Genomic DNA, 3068 nt, shown 5'->3' with positions numbered 1-3068 from the left:
TTGATAAAAGAATTGAAAAACTTATTTTCTTGAAGTGGTCTTTTTTGACCTAATTAACCAAACTTGTCTTTTTTACATATAGTTGACTCTGGTTAATTGTTGAATTTTTGTTCAATCAGTTGATGAAAGTCAACTTTCTAATCCTAAACCCTATCCTATATCTTTTGCTTCATCCCATCTTTGATTTCTTGAAGTGGACTAATCTCTTCCGCATAGCATGCCAACTTTGGTCCTTAATTCCACAAGGCCTACAAAATATCATACACATCCACAATTAGGAAAAACCAAGGCAATGGAACATAACATAACAAGTGAATTTCAGTTCAATAATCATTACACGAGCTAACTAACACTTTGTTTTGTTATTCCATACAGTCACAACACTTAACACAAGTCAAACATGACTATTTGATTGATTTTATTTCATGGCAATCCACATGATTTTTCAATACAAACTCCATCAAACAATTCAAGTTCATACTTTTAACTCAATTCAAATAAGTATACATATTATTTTAGCACACCATTTATTCACAGGGTGTCATTCAAACACTAACAACAAGTAATTTCGATTCTAAGCTCTAATAGTTCAACTAGTAACTTCTAACACAATCAATATTGAGTTCAAAGTTAACAGTATGAATAGTTATCACCATTAACATTTTTCACTAGCTAATTGTTTTATTTTCCTACATTCACATTTTTCCTTTTTTATTCCTAACAATCACCCTATTCAAACTCCTTCACTAACAAACTAAACCTGTGACTTTTTCTCTCCACAATTAACAATCAACATTTTGTTATCAACAATTAACCCCAACATTTTACTAGCCAATTTTCAATTCAAACTAACTCAAACTTTAATTGTTAACCTAAGACACTAATAAATGTAAAAAAACTTCAAACTCCATTTAACCAATCCTATGCTAACAATCACTCGCATCTAGTATCCATTTAAACCAGTCCATTCATCACCTAACAATTCTAACAGCAGTGTGTGGCAACTCAGGTAGAAGGTTGTGTTGGTAACATATTAACCAAAGTGGTTAACCGGTTACACCTTGCAAGGTCACACAATATCAGGGAATTTGTAAGCGAATCCCATAGTTAAACAATCAGTTCACCACATAACTAAACTACCAATCCACTGCTAACACATTAATTTAGTTCCACTGATTTCGAATTTCAAACAGCTCTGACATTAATCTATACTAACGGACTTATTTCATTAGCTAATTACAATTCCATTAACAAACTAACTAATAACAATTTCATCAATTAACAATACATCAGTGAGTAACACATCAGAACCAGTTAACCATATCACAACTAAATTCAACTAACTTAACTGAATATTTACTAATTCTTAACATAATCTTAATTGCTAACTAACATTTCACCATACAACTAACATTATAACTCAAACTTGACTACAACTTAACATTTTTAACAAAGATGATCACATTCTAACTCAAAAAAAATTCAAACTGAATCTTAACTGATTTCTTAACAGAGTCACTAACACCTAACCAATTTCTACACAAAGCACTTTAACAGAGTCAATTGCCCTAACTTCTAACAATGATGGCCCGAGCTACCTAAAACACTTACACACTCATCACCCTATATAACCACTCAATCAGTGCAATCAGGGATTCAATCATTTTCAGACATAATCGGTTTTTAATCATCAACCATCACTTCTCACGATCTGTCATTGATTCCCTCACTGAAAATCACAACACTCACAATCCTTAAATCTCTCTTCTGAATATCTCTTAGAACTCTTTCAATCATACTGAGATTCATCAACTGTCTCTGCATCTCTCATACTCACAACACAAAGAGAAACAAGAACAACACAACACCAAGCTCATCAACCTCACGCACATCACAGAGCAATGCATACACTGACATACTATAGAAGAAGAAGATAGCAGAAGAGGAGCGATGGAAATAATTACCTCTTTGAAGTTCTCTATGGGTTTTTCTTTTATTTCATCTTCTTCAGTGCAACAAACTCTGGGGCAGCCTCTGCCTCGAAGGTAGGATTTGTAGCATTCTTCGTCCTATTTGTTCCTTTTTGCCTCGATGTGATCTTTAGTCGTAGGGACCAATTGGATCCGTCTTCTTCTTGAGTTTATTCATCTTAGAGACTGAAGTTCTTCTAACCAAAGAAGCTCCTGCAGATGAACCAGTTTGTGACTTTGAACCTTCAAACTTATTGAGCTTATCATCCTTGTGGATCCTTCCTTCAGCATCTTTGATAGCCTTGACAATCTCTTTGGAAGAGTTCTCCTTGGAACTCTTGGGTGACTTGCTCATATTATAAGTTATGAGAAGAGATAGATGGAAATGAACGTGACTTTGTTGGTAATGGAAGACAACTTTTATAGAGAGTTTAAGATAAAGCAAAATCAATTTTATGTATTGTGAACCAATGGAAAATGGAGAGAGATATATTCTTGATCTTCAAGCACATCTCCCAAGCTTTGACTGCTTTATTTCTATCAAATGCTCAGTTGTCAGAACCTGCTTCGACCATCTCGAGAATTGAAGAGTTGTTTTCCAACCATTCTAGCCAATTTTCAATCACTTCCTCAAAATATTTTCTTAAATTTTTTTTTTTGAAAAGGGGAAATCAAATATAATTTTAAACTCTTTTTATCCAAATCTGAAAAAATCCCCAAATTTTATATCTATGAGTTCTTCTTTGGTTGAATGAAATATTTTTCTTTAGTATCTTTTATATTTCCTTAATTTGTTTTTGTTAATGACAAAAGGGGAGTATATATAGAAGTATTTAAGCACCTGAAATATGACAATTATTATTCTTGCTTAAATTCTGAAGAATTATTATTATGCTTTAAATGTTTAAATTTAATTAACCTGGATATGACTTAGGGGGAGCTTACAAACGTAACCATATAGACTATTAGACTAGGGAGCGCTTACAAACCTTAAACCCTGAAGTCAACTTGTTAATTAAATTAATAATCATTGTTCTTAAACACTTATGTTTGTCATCATCAAAAAGGGGGAGATTGTTAGAACAAAATTGGTTTGTC

General features: G+C 32.8%; 1 long non-coding RNA gene across 1 annotated transcript; it reads right to left on the bottom strand.

Moving 5' to 3' along the window:
- On the bottom strand, positions 1-2661 carry LOC127082669 (uncharacterized). Its single transcript, XR_007788199.1, has 2 exons — positions 1965-2661; positions 1-248 (listed from the first exon to the last, which is right to left on the bottom strand). It is a non-coding gene; the product is annotated as an uncharacterized LOC127082669 (long non-coding RNA).
- Between the last annotated feature and the right edge of the window lie 407 nt (positions 2662-3068).

This window comes from Lathyrus oleraceus, chromosome 5 (assembly GCF_024323335.1).
Source record: "Lathyrus oleraceus cultivar Zhongwan6 chromosome 5, CAAS_Psat_ZW6_1.0, whole genome shotgun sequence".
NCBI lineage: Eukaryota > Viridiplantae > Streptophyta > Magnoliopsida > Fabales > Fabaceae > Lathyrus > Lathyrus oleraceus.
This window is presented reverse-complemented; position numbering and strand designations above follow the sequence as displayed.